This window comes from Neofelis nebulosa, chromosome 2, assembly GCF_028018385.1.
Source record: "Neofelis nebulosa isolate mNeoNeb1 chromosome 2, mNeoNeb1.pri, whole genome shotgun sequence".
Classification (NCBI taxonomy): domain Eukaryota; kingdom Metazoa; phylum Chordata; class Mammalia; order Carnivora; family Felidae; genus Neofelis; species Neofelis nebulosa.
Genome location: NC_080783.1, coordinates 91,782,227 through 91,808,454, shown reverse-complemented (window position 1 = coordinate 91,808,454; position 26,228 = coordinate 91,782,227). Strand labels below are relative to the sequence as shown.

Here is a 26,228-nt window from a genome sequence, read left to right as displayed (position 1 = left end):
GGGCACCTCGTTAAGGACCTGCTTCCATTTCACCCCACCCAGGAAACAGCAAAGGTGACACATAGAGATAGCTAGGAACAAGGAAGAACAAAATCTACCAATATCAGCCACATGGCAACAGTGACTATAGTTCCCAGTGACCTGCTCTGGAAAGGACCCCAACAGCTTCTGTCCACTGATGAAACTGATGGCCAACATAACTACCATGAACTTCCTGCAGATTTCATTAGTTTTCACCCTACAGGTATTTTCATTCACAGATGCCAGCCACTTGACTCCCTGCCCACCTCCCTCCCCTCATCTGGAGCCTGGGATCTGCACAGGCAGTCAGCCAGTGCTCTGCAGCTGAGTGAGTGCAAGATGTCAGTGTAGACACCGTGGTGCACCCCCACCACTGTGAGTGCAACTGGGGCTAGGTTCACCAGCTGTGCACCTGTATGCTGCTGCTGGTCTGACTCCCTTCGTTGGCCTTGACTGCTGTGTGTATGCCTGTGGTGAGATCCCGAATCCATAGAAGTACACGCTGACAGCCAAGGCCCCACAACTGCTGTGGGCCCAGATATGGCTTTATCTCCAGTCACTGGCCTGACAACTAGTCCCTCCAGTTGTGCACTTGCTCATGCTGGCCTGATTCCCTTTACCTCTTCCACTGCTGAGCATTCATCTGTGAGGAGACCCTGCAGCCACAGGGGTATATTCCTACAGCCAAAGCCTCTGCAGCTGCCAACATACCTGCATTTGGCCCCGGCCCCTCCTTCTGGCCCTGTCCCCCACCATTATGTGTGTGTCTGTGACTGGCCCCGGCCACTACACAAGCATCTGTAATTAGCCCCCACAGCTGGTGTGTGTATATACACCACCAGCTCCAACCCACATCACTATCTGCCTTAGCCCCTAATGACTGGATCTGGAGATGCTGCTGAGGAACCCAATAGTTCTTGCAGGCACTATGCACCCCCTCTCCACAACTGTGCCACCAAGGACCATGCAGTTGTTTTTGCTGTGCACCCCAGCAGTCTGAGCTGATGAGACACCATGCCCCCCACCCAGAACCTGAGCCACCACACACCCTTGTACTCAGTGCCCCACATCACTAGACCTTGGGTCACAGCATCTCCCGGCATCTCCCCACCTACAAGTGAAGGCCTTTTCTTACTGAAGTCAGTCCTGAAATCAGGAAGAGGTGATTGCTTCTTCAAATATGCAGACTACAATATGCATGTACCTATGCAAGGCTACAGGGATCATAAAGATCATAAAGAATCAGGGAACATGACACCACCAAAAGAATACAGGAAACTTCCATTAACTAACTCCAGAGAAATGGAAATCCAGGAAGTTCCCAACAAAGAATTCACAATGATTATTTAAAGATGTTCAGAGAGCTGCAAGGGAACATGGACATATAATTTAATAATTTAATAAATCCACAGTGACATATCACCTCACACCTGTTAGAAAGACTATTATCAAAAATAGAAGGAATAACAAATGCTAGTGGGGATGTGGAGAAAAGGGAGTCTTGGTATAGCGATGGTAGGAATGTGTACCCAATATGAAAAACATTGTGGAGTTTCTTCAAAAAATTAAAAATAGAACTACCATGTAATGCAGTAATCTCACTTCTAATGTGGCTATCCAAAGGAAATGAAATCACTGTATTGAAGAGATATTTGCATTCCCATGTGCATTGCAACATTATTTACAATAGCTGACACATGAAAACAACTTAATGCCCACTGATGGATAAATGAATAAAGAAATGTGATACACACACACACACACACACACATCCCCAAGGGAATATTATTCAGCCATAAAAAGAAGGATATCTTGCTATTTGCAATAACATGGGTGGACTTTGAGGGGATTATGCTAAGTGAAATAAGTCAGACAAAGACAAATACTGTATGATCTCACTTATATGTGGAATTTCTATAGAAACAGAGTAGAATGGTGGTTGCCTGGGACTGAAAGGTGGGAGCAATGGGAAGATGTTGGTCAAAAGATACAAACTTTCAGTTACAATATCAGTAAGTTCCTGGGATCTAACTTACACTATTGTGACTGTAGTTAGCAATATTGTAGTATACACTTGAAAACTGTTGTAAGAAGTTAAATGTTCTCACCATAAAAACAGCAAGAACAAAATGGTAATTATGTGGAGTGAAAGATGTGCTAACCTTATTGTGACAAACATTTCACAATATAAACATGTATCAAATCATCACGGTACAGTACACCTTAAATTTACACAATATTATATGTCAATTATTTTTTAATAAAACTGGGGCAGAAAAAGAACCAGCAGAAATAACAGACTTTAGAAAACGTTTGAGGCATAATTCAAATGCTGGAATTATCATATGCAGATTTTGAACTCAGCTCATCATAGTTAAAAATCAATGAGCTTTACTGGGCGCTGGGGTAGCTCAGTCCGTTAAGCGTCCAACTTCTGCTCAGGTCATGATCTTGCAGTACGTGAGTTTGAGTCCTGCGTTGGGCTCTGTGCTGACAGCTCAGAGCCTGGAGCCTGCTTCAGATTCTGTGTTTCCCTGTCTATCTGCCCCTCTCCCACTTGCTCTCTGTCTGTCTCTCTCAAAACAAATTAGCAAACAACAACAAAAAAATTGATGAGCTTTAACATACTTTCAAAATGACTTAGCAAATTTGAAAAAAAGAACCAAACAGAACTTTTATAAATGAAAAACATAGCAACCAAAATTAAAAGCTGTTGGACAGTAGATTGAACTTAGAAAAAAAAGATAATTTAAAAAATGAGAGATCAGGTCATAAGTTATCAAACCCCACATGTATACTCATTTATTTATCAGTATAACCCTCAAAAATTGGGACAAATTGGAAACAGTCATTCCTGCTCCCCCAAAACATGAACTTATACCCAATCTTAATAAAATTGGTTCACAGTTGAGTAATTACTACAATAGAGAGAAGCAGCTCAAAACTTTTATAAGGTTGGAGGGAAAATTATCATTATTTTTGAGTCGTTGATCCTTGACCCAGAAAAAGCAGGAGAGTATACTGAAACCCATTATAAATAATATGGGACCTTCAGTTAAGTGATTGGTTATGACCGAACTCTCCTAAAATCATGATCTTCCTGATATATCCAAAATAAGCAGTTAGTGTGTATTAATGTGTATTAATGTAATTAATATGGTATCTGTGAGAACTCTATGTGAGAACTATCTAAGCACTATACATTTTATATTTTTGAATGGAAATAAGAAATAATGTTAATATTAATTTTCTACAAATAAATCTATATCCTTATATAATCTTAATCAAAATTCTAATTTTAATTCAGGAAAAGAAGGATATATATATATATATATATATATATATATATATATATATATAAATACATATATAAATATAAATTACACCAGTATACATGTGTATACGTGTGTATATGGATATATACATATATGGAGCTCTGTTGCAGGAATATATGGAGATTAGTGTATGATAAAAGAGGCCTTTCAAATTAGTGGCAAAAGATAAAATTTGTCATTAAATGGATTTGGTATAACTAACAAACTATTTGAAAAAAAAATGTTCGGTTGGTGGCAGCATTGGGCTACAATCATTCTCAATTACTTGCTGACCTGTCTAGGAGTCACTTAGGTGATATTTATCAAATTATTAAATGTAAATGCACTTTGCTCCAGAGACCCTACCTCTAGGACTCTGAATTCTCTAGGAACACCCGAAGGCATATGCAAAGATCTATATGCACACATATTCATAACCAGATTACTTATAATATGAAAAACTAAAAACCAATCTATAATCAAATGATTGTTTAAGTAAGTTTGGATAACCTTTCAAAGTCTCACTCTTTCAATGTCCATTACATGTTTAATATAAAAATCAGGTTACTAAACATCAGTATTAAATAATACTTTAAAAAATTTTAGTACTCTGCATGAATATCTATGTGTGTAAAAATGTCTGGAGGATATATCTAAAGTGCTATTAATATTTAGGTAGTGATATTTTATGTACTTTTTTCTTATTTTATACTATATTATATGCTTTGATTCCCCCCTTACCTCTCCCACAGTGAGCATGTCTTGCTATATTCTGTAGAAAAAATTTCTAAGTTAAATAATAAAGCAGAAAATTAGAATCACATGTTTAGGAGGTAGGCTGTAGTTGTCTGGAAAACTCAAATACCAGAATTCTTGTTCACTGACAATGGTTAAATCAATAGAGCATTGCTATGTCTTGTGCATATGGAACTAGTTTCTGAAATGAAAAGTAATGTGCTTATAAGGAATGTTTATGAGTAAATATCAGGTTAATATCTCCCCAAATATTTTTTGCCTTTTAGGAAAATCACTTCAGTTAAGGACCTCCAAGAACCTTTGGTACATTCTTCTCCTCAAGTATATGTAACGTTCTTGTTCATATCAAGGTTTATTGTGTTTGTGTCTTTGTAGCCTACTGAAATACCATCTCTAATAAATGAATAAATAATACAATCTAATAAATTACCTCACTGTATTCTATGTTAAAGCATTTGCCTTGAAGCTAAAAAGTATTGTCCAGGGAAGTGGAAGGAAGATTCTATCCAGAACAAAGTAGCCTCCTTAGTCTTTGAGGTTCACAGTAGAGTTTTTAAGAGTTTTAAAGTCTACAGCTAGATAATAGTCTAAAATCAATGCTTTTTATTTTTAATAGCCAACTTTCATTGGGAGCTGGGTTTATATACTCCAAACCAGAGGGAATGCAACTTAGATATTTTCTAAACATCATAGCGTAGGCAGAACATTAGGCATACATTTTTTTCTTATTGCTTAAAGAAGATTAAAGACATTTCTGGGACTGAGGAGGAAAGGAAAACTAATTGGACCCCAATGTCCTGGCTCCTTTCTTACTTTTTCTAAGTTACAAGATACTAATGAAATTTCTTCCTTTTCCTTGAATGGGTTATAGGTTCCTGATTTTCTCAACGTTTGGGGGACTGGTCTGAAACTACAGTGTCAAGATCCCCAGATATTTTGCCTCTGGCTGTGAACAACCTCATCAATTTACCCAGTGTGCTTTATAAATATGGTTATTGTCAATGAGCAACATGGCTCAAAAAAGACTGGGAAACATCTTCCTATAGAAAAATAAATGTGAGGGGCACCTGGGTGGCTCAGTCGGCTGGGCGTCCGACTTCAGCTCAGGTCATGATCTCACGGTCCGTGAGTTCGAGCCCTGCATTGGGCTAGAAATGAATTTCCACCTGATGCCACCCAAGGATGAGATCATTCCCATTTTTTTTTTTATTCTAAAGGAGCCATAGGGATATTCAGAAGGGCATTTTCCAGAGCACTCAAGTGAGCATTTTACTGGAAAGAGTCATTCAATCGAGGCCCTCTGCTTTGTTATAGTCTTGTTCAGGAGGGGGTTGAAAGCTATATTCTTTAAAACAAAACAAAGCAAAACCCTGGCTTGGGTGTCTCAGCCAGGAGAGCTGTCGACTCACCGGTGGCAACGCAGATATTCACAGCTGCATATGGAGTATCATAGGATGCGTAATTGCTCCTCTGTTGCCACTACATATGTTCATTCCCCTGCAAATGTGTGATTCTCAAGACCATAAAAAGCCCTTCTATAATTTGGTTTACTGCCACTCTGTGAGTGAATTCATTTATGGCATGGGGAAGTAGGCATCCGTGGATTTCTAATAGCAAAATTAAACAGTTCTTTACTTTTACAGACTTAGCAGGATACAGGGATCAGTATTGGAGGTATGGCTTACTGTTTTCTGTGGATAGATGCTCTTCCTTGAAATAATGAAAATGTGATTTAAAATCCATCAAACACAAAATTTAACTTTTCGTCTATTTTGTCTTACTAATATATTGTGGGTTTGACTCACACTGTTCCCCTATGTGTCTTCTCTGACTTTAGTCTACGGTGACTTCTCCTTATTCCAGATTGGGCAGAACCTTGTGCAGGTTGTCACTGCATGCCTCTAGGGGAGCTAATGACATAGTATATTTTGTATAGGATGCTTGTACATTTAAGTAATACATATTAGATAAAAGTGAGATGCTCCGCATAAGAGGCACAGTTTTCAAATAATTTGCACTAAGCCAGGATATGGGTTAGTAGTGGTGCCCCCTTATTCTAGCCTTTTATGTTACAGTGTGGTAACAGGATACTTCAATACATTGTTTATTTAAATCAGTACATTTGCATGTTTCTCTTTCCAATGAAAGTATGAGTTTCTCATATTAGAAGCTTACATTTCACATCTGTTCTTACTTCCAGCACAAATAAAAGGTGAGGATGTAGTATATGTTCAATAAAAGATTGTTAAACTGAGTTATGGGCACAGAGGATATTAAAATGGTAGAAAATGTCATTCCCAGGCATCTGGTTGAGGACCTTCTAATTGAGATTAAGCAAAGTGACAAATTTTTAGGATAGCATTTTTTACTTTAGTACACTTTGATTTATACTTACAAAATATTGCAGATTTAATTTTTGGACTTTGATATTTTTCCCTGAGAATTTAGTAGTAAGAATCACATTTTTCACATTTTGGCCATTCAATAAGTGATATACATCAGTAAGGGATTGCATTTAGCTCTAGATAGCTGGAATCTCATTGCAGTGGCTTAATAAAATAGGGATCCATTTTTCTCATGTCATAAGGACTGGGGGTAAGTTGCTCCTGGCTGGTCAGCTGTTTAAGGAATGAGGCACTCTTCCTATTCCTGCTCTGTCATCTTTAGCCTGTAGGTATTGTTCCCATGGTTCTAATATGGCAGTTGTAGCACCAGGTATCAGGCTGTAATCCATACAGAAAAATGAGAAAATAAAGAACAGAATGAGTTGGTTCTTTTTGAAAGAATATTCTGGGAATCCTCTTTCAAAATCTTTCACTTAAGTTTTTTTGGCCAGGACTATGTCATATGTCAGAGTCTTGTGAGACTCTGGAAAGGTGAGGACCTTTAATTGAGCATGTAGAAGTTCTGTTGGAAGGAAGAAAGGGAAAATGTATTTTCTGCTACACTCAATACTGCAGTTTTTAAGAATATTATCAGGGTGTCATTTGGGCTTATCTTTCCAAGCACATTTAAATGTTGGTTGGGCTAGACACCTGTCCACACAGAATTGAAATGACTAGGAGATGACAGGGAGGGGACAAGAGAAAAGAGTGAGCCAAGTCATGGATTGAATTTGGGGATACTAAATTAGGGGTCCCTCGGCAGGCCAGTTCTGAAAACTCTCAGGAAATATTGTGTGTCTATCTGTAATATGCTTTTAGCTGCTTACTTCATTAATGGGAAGATCCAAGTCTGATGTCAATTTCCCATGTCCTGCTTCAGCCAAGGAAGTCATAGGATTTGAAGCTGATGCAAAATAACCAATGGAAATCAAAACAGAGTAAGACTGGTTCCACTGCTTATAAGACATGTAAAATATCCTTCTACTAAATAGAAATTTCAATCATTTTATTTTTATATAGGAAAATATTATTTGTCTTGTTATTTCATTTTATTGTTAACTTTTTGTGATAGAAAATTTCAAGCACAAAAGCAGAGAGATAGCATAATAAACCCCATGTGCCCATCACTCACTATCAACATTTGTTAACACATAGCCAGTCTTTTTTCATTTACAGAAATAGCCATTCTTTTTGCAAGATTTTTTTGAAGCATAGTTATGAAATCTTACAATTGTTCATAAATATTTTAGCATGTATCCCTAACATTTCAGAATCTTTACCTGGGCTGTATTTAGATTTCCCCATCGTATAAATTTTGTCCAGGTTTTTAAATGAAGATCCAAATAAGAAATGTACATTGTAATTCATTGGTGTTTCTTAAATCTCTTTTAATCTACAGAGTCCCCTCTCTCTTTGTTTTTCCTTGTGGTTTATTTGCTGATAATCCAGGCTCAATAGCATTTCCCATATTCTGCACTTTGCTGTCTCCATCTCCATGGTTTCATTGCACATGTTTCTCTGTGGCTGGTTTATCCTACAAGCTCACTGTTAGAACTGAAGTCATGATCAGATTTAGGTTCAAATTTAATGATTTTTTTATTTTTAAGATATTGAAATAATTCATTAAGAATAAATTTAACTATTATTTCCCCTGTAAACTGTTCCTGGAAGATAACACCTTCTTAACTTAAAGTTAAAGAAAAATACTTAGGGGCACCTGAATGGCTCAGTCGGTTGAGCATCCGACTTCTGCTCAGGTCATGATCTCACAGTTCGTGAGTTCAAGCCCCACATCTGGCTCTGTGCTGATAGTTCAGAGCCTGGAACCTGCTTCAGAGTCTGTGTCTCCCTCTCTCTCTGCCCCTCCCTCCCCCCCCCTCTTTCTCTCAAAAAATAAAAAAAAAGAAAAAAAAAGAAAAAAAGAAAAGTACTCAGAAGCAAAGGATAACCATTTCAAATCTCAAGCAGTTTGACATTTGAAGTCCACACAGTTTAACTTTGCTGCTGGGTTTAATTTTCTTCTGTGTCATACTCAACAGATACTTTCTAAATAAAACAAACATTATTATGATCAAATGTTGTTTTTCCCATTCTTCAATTTAGGGTTTTATGGCTTACCATGGCTGCTAATGTCAGGTACTCTGATTTTGCCTGAATGATTATATTACTTATTTATATATTTTTTCTGTTAACTAAGTTAGCCTACATTTAGGTATAATTAATTCAGATTGAATTGGAAGTTTACTCTCAGCAATGTAAAAAATCCTTATATTAGGCATGCTGACATGTCATTAAATTTCATTTAAACCAATTACACAAATGTGACTCTTTACTAACAATAAATAATCAGAACCACTTATAAATATCAAACTGTATGTAAAGTTAGCTTGAAATTGGGTCACTCTCTTGAAACTTCCTTCTTGACTAGTCAGAACTTTTCTGTGCTGACCTATTCCCCACCTCCCAACCCCCACACATATAGTGAAAAAGGCAATGTGGTCATATTTAAGATTGAATCGCCATAAATGATGAATTTACAAATTCTCAATTCATCTAACTTACATACATTTAGTTGTCTTAAAATGACATGTATTTGTAATTTTTATTCTAATTACAATTTAAGCCACTTTATGACAATTGTCTGCAAACCTTTTTTATTTTTTAAACCATAGAATCTACTTTGTTTTATTTTAGGTAAATATTTTGTAAGAGGTGTCTCTCTAAAAACTAAATACAGGAGAGCATTTCTGCTTGAAATGGAGGCTTGGAGCCCACTGGGAAGCACCTCTGTCCCTCTGAACTCCCCTGAGTATCTTGCATATTTCCTAAAGCTCATTGGACCACCATTTGGAAATAATGCCTTAAACTGTTCCAGGCTCCATATTTGTCCCTGATTTACAGAAGGCCTCTGCATTGAATTTGAGAATGGATGAATAATGCAGTTGAGGTGATGGGGTCTGCCAATGAGACAATAAAGTGTTTAGAGCTTTTTGTCTCATGTTCATCTCTGACCTGCTCTTCCTAAATATTTCTTTCATAGAGATAAGGCAACCTTATAGTGATACCTGGTTTTTAACCTCAGCTCCAGAGTTAATCACGAAATGTATATTTGACCTTGGAAATCTTCTGAAATATTTTATGTAAATTTTAAAATTAGTTGTGATTCAGAAATTCTTGTTTAATGAAATGTTTTGAATGCTATTTAATGAATCTATCTTGTAATACTCTAGAGAAAATCCCTATAACCTGATTGTCACTGTGCGTTATGAATTCAAATACCCATCAGTAGTCTTTTGGTCAGTAGATCCAAATTAAATTAAGCAATCTTTCTAATTAAGACAGAAAAGCAGAGCACTTCATGTAATCAATGAAACTGAATTGAAAAAAGAGAATTAAATTTTGAGTTCATCATCTAAAATTGAACTGAGAAACTTGGATTTCCCACAATTTGAATTCAACATATTTTAGATTCAATGTATTTCCAGAGCTGCTCACCTCTTTCCTCATTTTATGCTTCTCATTTGTCTCTCAAACAAAAAGATTTATTAAAAAAAAAACAACAACCCCAAACCAAACCGTTTGATAATTGGTATAGCATGAGCACTGATCAGTCAGAACAGACACTAGTTATAAGGTTAGATCAGTTTTGGAGGCCAGAAGATGCTGAGGTGGCCCAGGCAGCAGAACAGTGGTTGATTAACCCTAGACATGGAGTATTTCAATGTTTTAACAACTGGTGTAGTGGACGTGACTGTTAGCTTCTTTGGGTATTGTCTCAGTTGAAAAGAGCCATCCCTTAGTAGGACTGCACACAGTGACTGATGGAGTATAAATGTCTGGCCTTTTAGCTCCTACTTGGGATTTCTCTGAGTGGGAGTTCTAGTACCAGAGACCCCATGGGATTGGTTAAAGTTGACATTTTTCTTGAATTGCAGCTTTATTTCTCCTTCTGTCTAATTCCTCTTTCTTCTCCTTTCTCCCTTCAGTGAGATCTCAAGGGCCTTCCCTAGTGAGTGAACTACCTGTTAAAACAGCATCTCAGATGGTCCAGTTCAAGATGGCAGTGTAGGACCCTGAACTCACTTCTACAGAGCACACCAAATTACACCTATTAACAGAACAATTCCTCCTGAAGAACTGAGGGTTGACTGAACAGCTACTGAACAACCATAGAGAGAACGGCAAGAGAAGAGCAAAAAAGATAGAAGGAGACATGGTAACAAAGGGAACTTCCTCTCCATAGGCTGCCAAGGGCAGTGAGGAGGGATAGTAGTGAGGGACTGGAAACAGATTCCTGTCCTTCAGCACATAAAAATTAGTGTTGCAATTTAAAAGAGCAGTTAGCATATAAAAGAGAGAACACTAGAACTCTGCCAAGTGGCAGGGCAGCTGAGGGAAATCTCTTCAGGTCAGAGGGACTGGAGATCAACAGGGTTTATGTTCCCACCCCACCTAGACTGGAGCAGGGTCTGGACGCCATTAACTGATGGATCCGGTTGTTTCAGTGAGCTGGGGAGCCCAGGCTCCACAAATCCATACTAGCCCTAGTCACATGCAGATACAGAAAAACGCCATGGTTTAAAAAGGCCAGGGAACTGTAGGAGCACTCTCCTTCCACCTCAAAAACCTGGATTGGAACAGGGTCTGGCTGCCATAAGAGGCAGGTTCAGACCCCATGATTCATGGATCCTGAGTCCAGGTGAGTCAGATCGTCACAGATAGCTGGTGACCTCAGCAAGCCCAGGAACTACAAGCTCATACCAGACCCAGTAGCATTGGGACACAGAAAAAAAATGTGGCAGTTTAAAAGGGCTGAGGAACTGTGGTAAGGCTCTCCCCCTTTCCACCTTAAAAGCCTAGACCAGAGCAGGGTCTGGAAGCCATAAGGGGTAGCTTGGGACACCATAATTGGTGGGTCCCAACAGTGCATCCAGACACCATAACTAGTGGGTTTGGCAGTCACAGGGAACTTGCAATCTCAACAAGCCCAGAGTCCTCAAGCCCACAGCATCCCCAATTACACTGGCATATGGAAAAAAGCCATGGTTTCAAACAACTGTGGGAACATTCTTTCCCCCTCCACCCTAAAGGTCCAGACTGGAGCAAGATCTGGCTCACAATGAGCTTGTGACCTCAGGTAGCAGAGGGTCCACAAGACCACACCAGCCTCCTTGTGGTGCTGGGTCACAGAAAACAAGCCATAGTTGTGTGTGTGTGTGTGTGTGTGTGTGTGTGTGTGTGTGTTTAACTTTAAAATTTTGTCTTGTCTTATTTTTATTTTTTCTTTTGGTTTTGTTCTTTCATGTTCTTTTTTCTTTTCTTGTTTTTTTCTCTGTTCTTCTTTTCTCTTTAAAAATTTTATTATTTTTTCTTTATTTTTTCCACAAAAAGCCCTGGTTTAAAAGAGTAACTAGCATGTATAGGTACAGCTCCAGCCAGCCAGCTAAAGTCACCAAGCACACACAGTCTGCATAGGGGATACCATATGCAAGACCACTCCTTCAACTTTAGGAGAAGTAGCTGTTTTACTTAATCCACAAAAACAAAACAGAAAGTCAGGCAAAATGAGGAAACAGAGGAATATGCAAAAAAAAAAAAAAAAAAAAAAAAAAAAAAAAAAAGAACATGAGAAAACCTCAGAAAAAGAAATAAATGAAACAGAGATAAGCAAGCAATATGCCTGATAAAGAATTTAAAGTAATGATTGTGGGGTGCCTGGGTGGCTCAGTTGGTTAAGCATCTGACTTCAGCAGTTCATGATCTCATAGTTCATGAGTCAGAGCCCCACATCAGGCTCTGTGCTGACAGCTTGGAGCCTGCTTCGGATTCTGTGTCTCCCTCTCTCTCTGCCCCTCCCTTGCTCATGCTCTGTCTCTCTCTGTCTCAAAAATAAATAAAGCATTAAAAAAAATTAAAAAAAAAAAGAAACAAAAATCATCTATATACTGCCTCCAAGAGGCTGACTTCAGACCTAAAGATGCATACAGACTAAAAGTGAAGGGATGGAAAAATATTTACCAAACAAATGAAGTGAAAAAAAGCTAGAGTAGCAATATTTATATCAGACAAAATAGACTTTCAAACAAAGACTGTAATAAGAGACAAAGAAGGGTATTACAGAATGAGAAAGGGATAGGTACAACAAGAGCATATAGTAATTTAAATACCTATGTATCTAACACTGGAGCACCTAAATACATACAGTAAATATTACTGGACGTAAAGAAACTGATGGAATACAATAATAGTAGGGAACTCTAACACTGCACTTACATCAATGGATAAATTAATAATGAGGGGTGCCTCAGTGGTTTAGTCAGTTAAGCATCAGACTCTTGATTTTGGCTCAGGTAATGATCTCATGATTTGTGAGTTGAAGCCCTATGTCAGACTCTGTGCTGACAGCAGGCAACCTGCTTGGGATTGTTTTTATCCTCCTCTCTATACCCCCACTCTCTCTCTCTCCTCAAAATAAAATAAATAAACATTAAGAAAGAAAGAAAGAAAATCAATAAAGAAACAGTGTCTTTGAATGACACATTGGGCCAGATAGACATAACAGATCTGTATAGAACATTCCATTCAAAAACAACAAGATATACATTCTTTTCAAGTGCACATGGGACATTCTCCAGAATAGATCACATATTAGGCCATAAAACAAGCCTCAATAAATTTAAGATGATTTAAATCATACAATGTATCTTTCCCTATAACAACGGTATGAAGCTAGAAATATATCACAAGAAAAAAACCCCAGAAAAACACAAATAAATGGAGACTAAATAACATGCTATTAACAGCCAGTGGGTCAATCAAGCAATCAAAGAATAACAAAAAATACATGGAGACAAATGAAAATGAAAACACAAAAGTCCACAATCTCTAGGATATAGTGAAAGTAGTTCTGAGAGAGAAGTATATAGCAATACAGCCTATTTCAAGAAAAAAGAGAAAACTCAAATAAATAATCTAACCTTATGCCTAAACGAACCAGAAAAAGAAGAATAAACAAAGCCCAAGGTGAATAGAAGAAACAAAATAATAAAAGTCAGAACAGAAATAAATAATATGGAGACTAAAAAAATTAAAAATCATTGAAATCAAGAACTGGTTCTTTGAAAAGATAAATGAAATTGACAAACCTTTTGTCAAACTTGTCAATTAAAAAAGAGAAAAGACACAAATAATTAAAATCAGAAACAAGAGAGGCGAATTAGCAACTGACACCATAGAAATACAAAGGATTGTAAGACAATACTATGAAAAATTATATGTCAAAACACTGGACAGTTTAGAAGAAATGCTTCTAGTAAATTTCTAGTAGAAATTTACTTCTAGTAGAAGCTTCTAGAAATGCTTCTAGTAAATTTATGCTTCTAGTAAATTTCTAGAAGCATAAAATCTTCCAAAACTGAACCAGGAAGAAACAGAAAATCTAAACAGACTGTTTACAAATAACAAAATGGGATTGGTAATAAAAACACTGCCAAAAAATTAAAATCAAGGACCAGATGGATTCACAAGTGAATTCTACCAGACATTTAAAGAAGAGATAATATCTATTCTCCTAAACAATTCCAAACAATAGAATAAGGAAAACTTCCAAATACATTCCATGAGGCCAGGATTACCCTGATACTGAAACCATATAAAGACACCACACAAAAAAAGAATATTATAGGCCAATATCTCTGTTGAAAACTGATGTAAAAATCCTTAACAAAATATTAATAATTATATTACTATAATAATATTAAATATATTATAAATAATATAATGTAGCAAACTGCATACAACAATACATTAAAAAGATCATTCACCACAACTAGGTGGGATTTATTCCCAAGTGCAAGGCTGGTTCAATATTCATGAGTCAATCAATCTCATATACCACATCGATAAAACAAAGGATAAAAACATCACATTATCTCAATAGATGCAGAAAAAGCATCTGATAAGACTTCTCATCCATTCATGATAAAAACTCTCAAGAAAATGGGGTTAAAGGGAACATACTTTAATATAATAAAGGCCATATATGAACAGCTAACATCATACTCAAAAGTGAACAACTGACAGCTTTCCCTCTAAGGTCAAGATGACCTTAAGGATGCCTACTCTTGCCACTTTTATTCAACATAATACTAGATGCCTTAGCCATAGCAACTGGGCAAAAAAAGAAGAGGCATCCATATTGGTAAAGAAAAAGTTGAACTGTCACTATTTGCAGGTAACATGATACTATATATATAGAACATCCTAAAGACTCCACTATTCCATTCATTAGAAGTAATGAATTGAGTAAAGTGGCAGGATATAAAATTAATACCAAGAAATCAGTAGCATTTCTATACACTAACAAAAAATTTCTAGAAAGAGAAGTTTAAAAAATAGCACCATTTAAAATTTCACCAAAAAGAATAAAATAACTAAGAATAAACTTAACCAAAGAGGTGAAAGATCTGTATTCTGAAAAATATAAAACACACTGATGAAAGAAATGATGATGAAGGAGGAAAGAATATACAATGGGGAAAAGATAGTCTTTTCAATAAATAGTAGTGGGAAAACTGACAGCTACATGTAAAAGAATGAAAGTGGACCGGTTTCTCACACCATACACAAAAATAAACTCAAAATGAATTAAAGACATAACCATAAGACCTGAAACCACAAAAATCATGGAAGAAAGCACAGGCAATAATTTCTGTGACATCAGACATAGCAACATTTTTCTGGATATGTCTTCTAAAATGAGTGAAATAAAATAAAAAAAATCAACTATTGGGACTACATCAAAATAAAAAGGTTTTGCACAGAAAAGGAAACCATCAACAAAACTAAGAGACAAACCACTCAATGGGAGAAAATATTTGCAAATGATATATCGAACAAAGTGTTAATATCCAAAATATATGAAGAACTTATACAACTCAATACCAAAAAACAAACAATCCAATTAAAAAATGGGCAGAGGACCTGAATAGACATTTCTCCAAACAAGACAGATGGCTAACAGACACATGAAAAGATGCTCAACATCATTAATCATCAGAGAAATGCAAATCAAAACTACAATGAGATATATCACCTCTCACCTGTTAGAATGTCTAAAATCAAGACAAGAAACAAGTGTTGGTGAGGATGTGGAGAAAAAGGAACCCTCATGCACTGTTGGTGAGAATGCAAACTGGTGCAGCCACTGTAGAAAACAGTATGGAGGTTACTCAAAAAATTAAAAATAGAAATACCATATGATCCAATAATTTCACAATTGGGTACTTACCAGGAAAAACGAAAACACTAGTTCAGAAAGATATATGCACCCTTATGTTCATTGCAGCATTGTTTACAATAGCCAAGACATTGAAGCTACCTAAGTGTCCATCAACAGGCAAATGGATAAGGAAAATCATACACGCACACACACACAGAGACACACACACACAGGAAAATTACATAACCATCAAAAAGGATGAGATTGTACCATTTACGATAACATGTATGGACCTAGAGGATATTATGCCAAGTGAAGTAAGTCAGACTAAGAAAGACAAAAACCGTATGATTGCACTCATAAGTGGAATCTAAAAAAAAATGAATAAAGAAACAAAAAAACAGAATCAGAACTATAAATACAGAAAACAAACTGATAGTTGCCAGTGGGGAAGGGAGTGGGGGGCTGGGCAAAATGGGTGAAGGGGAGTGGGAGATACAGGCCTCCAGTTATGGAATGAGGGATTCACAAGACTACAAAGCGAAACACAGGGAATACAAAGATATTGTATTAGCGATGTTAACAATGTAACCGCACAGATGGCAGCTAGACCTGTGTGAACATAATATAATGTATGAACTTGTCAAATCACTAAGATGTACACCTGAAACAAATGTAACATTGTGTATCAATGATACTGAAAAAAAAAAAAAGAAGAAAGAAAGAAAAAGAACACCATCTCAGAATCTGCTTCTAAGGTACTTGACCTGAGACAACTGGTGTGGTAAACCACGTCTAGATACTACTTGGGCTATTATCTTGTGCATATTTTTTAAAGTAATGGCTAATGTGAAAAATAGGTGCTCAATGAATATTTATTGAGAAATCAGAGAATTCAGTTCTGTTGGAATGAATCATCTTTGCAACAAAGTGGCTCATCATTTAATTGCCTGGGGACAATTAAATGGTCTCTGTGCTTATCTCCCTGTTTGTGCTCATAGCAGAAGGCCATTTAAGAGAAGAGACCCAGTGGCATGGTTAAATGTGGTTATTTATGGCCATAGATGGAGGTACGATCAGGGGTAATCAAATCCCTTATTCAATAGTAAGAATCCTCCCAACTGATCTCTGGGAGAACCAGCACTTCTGCCATTTTTGTCTACTCACATTAAGTTCTTCACATGCTGTGATTTTGGGTAAATATATATATTCTGGGAGACATCTTCATTGGCATGATCAACTGTTGTTTTTTTTTTTTTTCCTACTGTGAAAAAATGGAGTACAACTTGGCCAAGTTTTAAGGAAAAAAGTTTATTAAGTAGGGATCTTTGAAGAGTCAAGCCTGTATGGGATGTCATAAAGGAAGACTGCAGGAATCAGGCAATAACAAAGCACCACTGACTTGTGGGAGTCATGGGAAGGAGTGCGAGAGGGAGAAGAGAGCTAGAAACAGAAATCACTAGTTATAAATGTGCTGAGGGCTAGCCTAAGGTGTGAATATGGAGAATCGAAAGAAGAAAGAATATGGAACGCAAGCCTGGAAGGATAGATGTCATGAGGGCCAACTTCATGGGCATGTGAGCCATGCTGTCATACAGGTCCCTGACTCAAAAGAGTCTCATGCTAAGAAGGGCTCCATGATCAGAAGGGTCAAATGCTTCATTTAGTGCTCTTCTCACCTTGAAATTCTTAATAGTTTTTTAAAACAAGAGACTCCACATTTTATTTTATACTGGGCCCTACAAAATACATGGGTCTTGAGTGTCACATCAGCTCTGCCCTGTGGGAGTGAGTGGGACTCTGTCCCTATGGACAATGGCCACCAGTCACCCCCAATACACTCAAACATTGATAGGTACAGCACTTAAATGCCTGCTTTAAGACCTGGAATATATCCTACCAAGAGACTATGTGTTATAGTTTAGCACATAATTTTTCATTAGAAAATTGAGAAGGCAAATTGCAAAAAACCTAGCTTTACTTCATTTTAAGGTGCTAAAGAAAACAGGGAAAACTTTCATCCTTGTTGTGAAAACATGGGACTGAATCTCTGCTTCTCTTCTTTCTTTCTTTTTTTAATTTTTTTTTTTTTTAACGTTTATTTATTTTGGAGAGAGACAGGGATAGAATGCGAGTGGGTTAGGGGCAGAGAGAGAGAGAGACACAGAATCTGAAGCAGCTCCAGGCTCCGAGATGCCAGCACAGAGCCCGACATGGGGCTCAAACTTAGGAGCTATGAGATCATGACCTGAGCTGAAGTCAGATGCTTGAACAACTGAGCCACCCAGGTGCCCCTCTGCTTCTCTTCTTTAAGCAGAAAATATCACCTTCTTTCAGGACATGGCCAATGCTTTGCTTTTCACAACTAAAGGCACAATGTATTATGCTTACACTATTTCTACCCTCATTTCTCAGAGGGGTGAAAGCACCCCACTGCCATATTTTGGTTGCACTAGGTTATGGGGACACTCCTGTCTCTCTGGATGACCTCTGCCTGCCTTGGTGGCTTGGGCAGAGCGTTTAGCCACAGTGAGGGTTTATTATATATTCCTCATGCCTGTCTAACACACCAGGTTTACAAAATGTTTTCATGCTATCTAATAAATGCTTTTTGAATTGAATTGGGACATGTTCATAAACATTTTAGAGTCTGAACTTTCAGTGGAAATTCATCTAAGTTCTGCTCAAATTACAGCCAAGGTCTATAAAGCAGCAAAATTTTCAGACTCCAGAATCATTTATGATTTGCTATCAGCCTATGAAATAGTGTTTTGATGATTTAAAGCCCATCTGTCTCCTTTTCCTCAGGGCCTTTTAACTTTTAACAAATGCCTGGAGTTTCTGTTCAATGGCTTTACACTTCAGTATTGAAAGGCCACTTTTTACTTTAGGTCCAGGATAGAAGGAAAGACTCTGCTTCCCATTGGGTCAAGTGCCCCGACATCTTCATCTGGACTTTTTTTCCCCCCAGCTGGAATGATTAGAGAAAAGGATCTCTTTTCATTTGCCATGGTGCTGTCTTCTTGGAGGCTGCCTGATTACATGAAAATCAAAGTGAGAAAAGCTGCACACATTCTTTAAAGAACATGAATGACATTTGTCATTACAGAAATTTAGGTTCCTAACCACTGATTTGAGTTGATTTTTGTTGTTGTTGTTCCAAATAAACTCAAAATGTTTAAAATGTCCCAGTTTATTTTTTAATAGTTCTCGTGTCAGAAGAGGAAACCCAAACAGAGCCCCATTGGCCGGCAGGAGCCACAGCAACCAGGCAAAGGTGCCTGCTGAGCCCCTGGGGTTTTCCGCTTTCATGCCAGGATGGGTAAGACCCTGCCTCTACAGCGTTTGCATTCTGGGCTTTCAGACTTCACCAGAACATTTCTTTTTTCAGACTGGGTCTGGAAACTTGCTGTGTTGGACGGGATCTGACTTGGAAATGGACGGGGTCCACTGGGTCTGGGTCCACTGTGAAGCCTCAGGTGAACAGCATTATGTTTTAAGGCTGCACATGCAGGTTAGCATCACCAAAGATAAACTTGAATTACAGTGGTCACAGAGTAGAGCAAATTTTTTTAAGTTTATTTATTTTGAGAGAGAGAGAGAGAGAGAGAGAGAGAGAGTATGAGCAGGGGAAGGTCAGAGAGAGAGGGAGAGAGAGAGAATCCCAAATCCCAAGCAGGCTCTGCGCTGTCAGCGTGGAGCCCAATGAGGGGCTAGAACTCACGAACCGTGAGATCATGACCTGAGCGAAAACCAAGAGTCAGGCACTTAACCAAATGAGTTCACCCCAGGTGCCCACACACAGCAGCTTTAACCTAGATAAACTGTTTACTAGGTGTTCTGGAGAAAAAGGGGTCTCAGCCAAGCACTCACCATTGAGGGAAGAGGGTAAGTTTTGTCCTCTATAGTTTCTGGGTGACCAGGATGGGATCCCTCATTCGAGAGCCTGCAGACAGGGTTCTGAAAAAACTGGCAGAAGCTATAAAGGGTGAGAATCTTACCAAAGTCAGCTCTTCCATATCCTTATCTGTGGTCCTGGTCGAGAGGAAGGTAGAATTTCACACTACCTCTTTCTTTCCAAATTCAGATTGGCAGGTAAAAAAAATCCTTCTCAGTCTTTTGGCTAAGATCAAGTGTCATTAAGAAATTTGGAGGGGCACTTGGCTGGCTCAGTTGGTTGAGCATCCCACTCTTGATTTCAGCTCAGGTCATGATCCCGGGGTGGTGGGACTGAGCCCCACATTGGGCTCTGCCCTGACTGTACAGAGCCTGCTTGAGAGTCTCTCTCCCTCTGCCCTTCCTCCCTGCTTTCATTCTCTTTCTCTCCCCGCCTCCCCTCAATAAATAAACAAATAAGAAGAAAAAAAGGTCAGAAAAAGAAAATGATTTACTCATAGTTCAATCATCTAGCTATGTCAACATTGTTTATCTTTTGAAGGTTTTGTTTCTGTCTTTTTTTCTGTTGGCATAGCTTTTCATTCATATTGCATACTGCGATTATGCTGTCCATGTATGATTTTGTATTCTGTTTTCTTTTTCTTTTTCAAAATGAAAGCAAAAATATTTCCATATTATAAATTATTTATAAATATATTTTTCTATGATGACATAAGTTCCTTTAGGTTGGTGTATCAAGGTTATTATCCATATTTCCATTGTTGGGCACTTAAATTAGTCTAAACTTTTGTTACTATAAATAATGATGCAACAATAACTTTTTTATATGAAAACTTTTTCGTTCTTCTCCATACTTATCAAGTAACTTGCTAAGGATAGATTTCCCAAAATGGGAGTTATTGTGACAAAGAAAATTGGCACTTTAATTTATATTCTTTCCACTCATCATTATGTTGCCATGTTGCTGATATATTCCCAACTATAAAATATGAAACTATATCTTTCATATCATGCTTTCACTTTTGAATATGCTTTTTAACTTTTGCTCATTTGGTGGGTGATAAAATCAATAAGCAAACAAAAAAAATCCCAAAAATCCCACCAAAAATTGCATTATTGTAAAATTTGTAATAAATGCAATTTTTTTTACTATATTGTACATTTCTGTCTCTTGGTTATGAAAATTTACATCTATCTCTCTGAAGTAAAGAGAATGTGAAAGGATGCATTGAAGAATGGGCAAAAAGTGAACAATCAATAGTTGTTTGCATCTTTTAGGTGGGTACAAAGTAATTTCATCCTTGCTGTTTACAGAAAATATTCCAGAACATGGTAGTTGTAGCAGCTTATCTACAAAATGGCAGCCATCAACTCCTTCCGTCCATGTCTGTGTCAACCATTCTCCCATCAATGGGTGAAATCTATTCGTCAATCATCTTAAATATGGCTGGTCTGGGACTGCTTTGAACAATATAGCAAAAGTGACGCCAATCAGGTCCCAACCTGGCGTCTTAGAGAAGTGGTAGCTCCTCTTGGCTCTCTCGGATCACACACTGTGGTAGAAGCCAGATGCCAGGTGAAAAGTGTGAGTACCCTGACTACCCTGCACACTGTAGAGAAGCCCCTACCTGGTGGGTAGGGGAGGCTACATGGAGAGTTGTGGACCTGTTGCCAGCTCTTCCAGGACAGGTACGAGGTATGTAAGTGAAGGAGCTTTGAGGAACTGCAGCCACCACGACCATCTGCATATGCTTGGATGACAGATGCCAAGTGAGAATCATTCTGTAGATACCCATAAATCCTCATACCCATAAGAGATAAGAGAAAAATTATTGTCATTTTAAGCCCCTAGGTTTGGGGACCACTTGCATTCATAGCTAAGTAGAACAGAAATCAAGGCAAAATAATAAAGTATTTAAAGTGTCTTCACTCCTAGCAATTTCATGTAGTCTCTCCTTCTGCTTTAGAATTTGACCATGAAAAATCCCCACTGCTCCTCCTTCAACCTGTCAAACTTGCTCTTAGCACTTTGATTGGAACAGAGGATTTATAAGCCTATAGCTTAAAAATGTTCCTGTCCTGGTGATATTTATAATTTAAAAGAGATCAAAATCTTAATAAAGTGTTTAATTCTAATAATATGATGATAGGCATACATCAGTAGAGGAGTGGGTGATAGGATTGAGGGCACATTATAATCCATTCCTTTAAAGAAATGCTCTACTCCCATTATGTGTAATTTTGGTGGAACTGTCAATCTTAGTATACCATAGGACTGTATATAATATAGGCTTGGTCAATCACTGAAACTTGTCTCCCAGGAAAGAGTGACTGGTCCAGGTGGTAGGCATATTGCTCATACATATCAATCAGAATTCTTTATTTAAATTCATACATGAGCACATGAAAAAAAAAACCCTTTTTTTCCCTATTAGAGTTGCTAAATTAAGGTCAGGAAACTCTGAATTATATAACTGCCATCAATCTTAGCTTCATGGAAGAAATATTTCCCTTTTAGGAAAGAAAACAATCAATTGGAATTGGCATTGCTATATATAGATAAAGAATCATAATGATATATAATTTATACACTGGATCCAGCCATACCTGAAGGATAACTCCTTGACTTCCAAATTTCAGAAGTTAATATATCTTTTCCTCCTTTAAGTTATTTTTAGCAGTTTCTGTCATTTGCAACAAGTGAAGTTCACGGTTATACACTGATGCATCTAATTACATCAAAGAGACTCACTTTTCAAAAACAAAGTTGATAAAACACACATGATGGATGGTATTTCATACTACTCATGTTTTGGTAGTAACATTAATTAGACATGTTTCAGCTTAAGCCAATTTTCTGCCATAACTACTGTAATGTAGTATGTAATGTACATATGTATGTAGTATATAATGTGTGTAATTACAGTACACACATTTTTCTACCACCTAAGGAAATATAATATAATAAAAACATGTGCAAAAACTTGCATCTGTAATAATTTACAAAAAAGAAAATCATTCACAAATTAATGTATTTTATTAACAAATTCTTTAGGACACACAGATTAATTGATCTTTCTACACCAGTGTGTTGTGACCTAGAGGGTGAGGTACTCTGCCCATGCGGAGGGCAGCCAAGGGCCTGGGGCTAGTAAGCAGTTTCTGCCCTGGAGTCAGGCCAGGCAGGTTTGTGGGAATTTTCCATCTTCAAATTGATATGGCATTGATCTAACGCTGTAGGGACAAGCTGCTCTAATGCTCGGAATTAATCCAGTTTGCCCTCGGAAGCTCTCCATTCTTCTGTGTCTGTGGGTGTGTGTGCATGTGTGTGTGCATGTGTGCATCGTTAATTGAATTTTTAAACTTAGTTTTAATTTTTATCCAAGTTATACATGAACATGGTTTATTCTACAGAAATTCTGGCAATCTCCCAAAACATCTCCCATATGTCCCATTCTTTAAACACTTAAAAAACTTTTTATCTATGTCTCAAAATAATAAATGATCAACTTCTGAATTTTTCTGTGGTAGGCATTACCTATTGACTTCCCACTACTAAAGAAGAGGATTTAGCACATTTTCTCACACATCTTACACAGCCACACACAAATGCTCACACACACATGTGTGAACGTTGCACACATATACATGCACCTGTCTATTACCTTTAATAAACTCCCATTATCATTACAATTCCACTAATATGCAGGATTTACATTATTATGATTATGTAAATACGATCACTAGCTGAGCTCTGTAGTTGATTAGGATGACTTTTCCCAACTTGATCAACTTTTATTTGTATGGAGTAACAGTCTTCTTCTGTTATTTTTTATTTGTTTAGTTGTTTTTAAGTTTGTTCATTCATTCATTCATTCATTCACTTTGAGAGAGACAGAGACAGTGCACATGGAGAGGCGCAGACAGCCGGAGAATCCCAAGCAGGCTCTACACTGCCAGCGCAGACTTGGAGGTGGGGCTGGAACCCACCAGCCCTGAGGTCATGACCTGACCCGAAACCAACAGAGTCAGACGCCCAACAGACTGAGCCACCCAGGTGCCCCTGTTTATTTATTTATTTTTATTTATGTAGACTAATTTACTCCCCAATCCTCTCTCAGATGTATAATAGCATTCAGTATATTCAGACACCGTCAATATTACCATTTTCATTTTCTGAAGAGCTGCTTCCTGAGCCTTTTAACCTGCTCCAATCTGGTCTGTTTCCACTCCTACCTTGTATAGCGCCGTGGTCCTGGGATCTCTCTCCACCAGCCTTCTGCCGCGGGTCTCCTCTCTCCTTATCGGATTCCCTGCTGTTCTGGTATCCTGCGTTCCTGTTTCCTGGATTTTTCCAGCAGTCGTGTCCTGAAGAAAAATGCCCGCCAGGTAAATTTTGAGACTGTGCATATCCCCGAACATCTCTTTATATCATCCTTCCATTTACTGCTAGCTTTGCTGAATGTAGAATCCTAAGTTAGATATTATTTTCTCTCAGAATTTCAAGGACGCTGCTCCTCCAGCGTATTTTAGTTTCTGTTTGTTCACAAGCTCCTTCCTCTGCAGTGTTCTCTGAGTGTACACGGAGGACAGGAAGAAAACCAAGAAAGAGGCAGGCCGCTCCAGATTGGTGGCGGCAGTTTTAATAAGCAAAAGGGAACTTACTTGGGAGGCTTGTCTTGGGGGTTTTAGCTAGAGAGGGGTAGATCTCTGCACCCGCCTGCCAAATCTTAGAAGACTATATAGAGGCCTTCACTGGGTTCAGTCACAAGTACCGCGCAGAGTCTCAGGACCACAGCACTATCTGCAGGCTGTGTCCTTCGGGCAGCCTCTGGGAATGGGGAAGGCAAGCCGAACTCACTCCCCAAGCACGCCTGATGAATGGGGTCGGGGGTGGCGAGGAGACTTCCATTACCAGCGTTCAGCTCCCAGGTCAACTTGCGGTCACGTCATTCCGATGACCTCTTGCAACAGTGTTGCTCAATTCTTTGTGTAGGGTATGTATGTTCATTTCTGGAAGCTTTGAGGATCTTTTCTTTGCCCGCTGGTTCTGAAATGTTATAATGATGAGACAGCACTGTCTGTGCCTGTTTTCCTTTCTTGTGCTGCCTGCATTTGTGTACCCTTTATGACGGTCCCTTCCTTTGTATAAGCACAAGCCCTTCAGTTCTTCAGAATTAACTTCATTCTTTTTTGGATACAATTTATTCTCTCTGTTTTCAATCTTTTCCCTTTATGAAACTCCTGTGATTCAGATATTAGGTCTTGAGGGCTACTAATGGGTTTCCTTCATTTTTATCTTCCTCCCTCCCTTCTTTCCTTCTTCTGTCCGTCCCTTCCTTCCTTCTTCCCTCCCTCCTTTCTTCCCTCCCTCCTTTCCTTTCCTTTCCTTCCTTCCTCTGTCCCTCCCTCCCTCCCTCCCACAGTTCCTCAAATTTATCTCCCAAATATTCTTCAGAGTTTTAAATTTCTTCATCTTATCTTTTATTTTTTAATGTTTATTACTTTATTTTTTTGAGAGAGGCAGAACACAGGGGACAGGCAAGAGAGAGGGAGAGAGAGAATCCAAAGCATCACTGTGCCATCAGTGCAGAGCCCAAGGCAAGACTTGATCTCATGCATGGTGAAATCATTACCTGAGCCAAAATCAAGAGTAGGAGGTTTAACCAACTGAGCCACCCAGGCACCTCCTATCTTATGATTTCTAAAAACTCCAATGTATTCTCTGAATATTTTTTATGGCATCCTTTTTCTTATCTCTGAGGACAATAAAAAGAATTATATGTATGTGAATCTTTCTTCTGTTTTCATATTTCTATTTTCTCCAAGTTTTCCTCTTGCTCTTTGGTTTAGGCTTTGTCTTTATTATTTGAGTTCTCCTGAAATGCTAGGCTCATTATACTTAAGACAGGATCATAAAAAGCTCCAAGTTTTGTCTCCATGTGTGGGGCATTTGACTGTAGTCTTTGCTGTAGATTGATTTAACCGGCATCTTTCATTGGAGATTCTTCAAATCAGAGTATCTAGATATTTTTTCTTGTTGGCCACATTTCTCAAAGACAAATCTTCAAGAGGCTATGTGGAAAGCCAATGTGACTGATGCTTCCCAAAAGAGTGTTTCAAATTTCGTTTTGAAAACATTAGTTAAATCTCTGCCTTCAACACAGCATCCTTGATCTTTATTTATTTCACCCACTATAGATAACAAACTTCTAGTGTTCTGCTGGAATCACAAAGACCAGTCTCTTAAAATATATGTATTTTGTTAAGGTGAAGGTAGTAGAAGTAATGCCTTATTGTGATCTGAATACTTAACACAGAATGATTTACAACAGTTGCAGCCAGGATAAATTTACTCGTGGCCAAGTCTGGAATTGGAAATGCTTTAAGGCACAATTTTAGCTGTCCTTTAGGATGGGTGGGAAGAAAGGCAAGCAAAGAAGGTGGGTGTCACACTGGGAGAAAGACCTGGAAACAGCTAAAATGTTTACATTTTGAGTAGACTGTTCTTACACACTTAGGCTAGAGAAAAATAGCTAAAAACTTGACTTGCTGATGTGAAGTCTGGAAAGGTAGTTGTTTTCAAGTGCCAGGTTAAAAGTGCCACTGAGTGTTTTTCAGTAAGAAATCTCATGA

General features: G+C 38.0%; 1 long non-coding RNA gene across 1 annotated transcript in view; it reads right to left on the bottom strand.

The window, feature by feature from the left end:
• LOC131503754 (uncharacterized) overlaps positions 1 to 24,912 on the bottom strand; it is a 42,406-nt gene extending 17,494 nt beyond the window's left edge. Inside the window, exons 1-2 of the long non-coding RNA XR_009257580.1 lie at positions 24,258 to 24,912; positions 23,829 to 23,960 (exon numbers count right to left, since the gene is read on the bottom strand). This is a non-coding gene — a long non-coding RNA (uncharacterized LOC131503754). The remainder of the gene's footprint in view (positions 1 to 23,828; positions 23,961 to 24,257) is intronic.
• Positions 24,913 to 26,228: the final 1,316 nt, after the last annotated feature.